At 52.8% G+C, this 396-nt stretch overlaps 1 protein-coding gene across 1 annotated transcript in view; it reads left to right on the top strand.

The window, feature by feature from the left end:
* Window positions 1–396, top strand: part of LOC105514357 (dnaJ homolog subfamily C member 14-like) — a 37708-nt gene that overhangs the window by 34056 nt on the left and 3256 nt on the right.

The following is a 396-nucleotide window of genomic DNA, read 5'->3' as shown; positions in this document are numbered from 1 at the left end:
CTTGCAGTGAGCTGAGATCCGGCCACTGCACTCCAGCCTGGGCGGCAGAGTGAGACTCGGTCTCAAAAAAAAAGAAAAAAAAAAAAATCAAGAGCTGGCCAGGCACAGTGGCTCACGCCTGTAATCCCAGCACTTTGGGAGGCCGAGATGGGTGGATCACGAGGTCAGGAGATCCAGACCATCCTGGCTAACACAGTGAAACCCCGTCTCTACTAAAGAATACAAAAAATTAGCCGGGCATAGTGGCGAGCGCCTATAGTCCTAGCTACTTGGGAGGCTGAGGCAGGAGAATGGCATGAACCCGGGAGGCCGAGGTTGCAGTGAGCCGAGATTGTGCCATTGCACTCCAGCCTGGGCAACAGTGCAAGACTCCACCTCAGAAGAAAAAAAAAAAAG

Source organism: Colobus angolensis, unplaced genomic scaffold (assembly GCF_000951035.1).
Source record: "Colobus angolensis palliatus isolate OR3802 unplaced genomic scaffold, Cang.pa_1.0 Scaffold242, whole genome shotgun sequence".
NCBI lineage: Eukaryota > Metazoa > Chordata > Mammalia > Primates > Cercopithecidae > Colobus > Colobus angolensis.
Note: the sequence above shows the minus strand (reverse complement) of the source record. Positions and strands in the feature narration are given on the sequence as shown.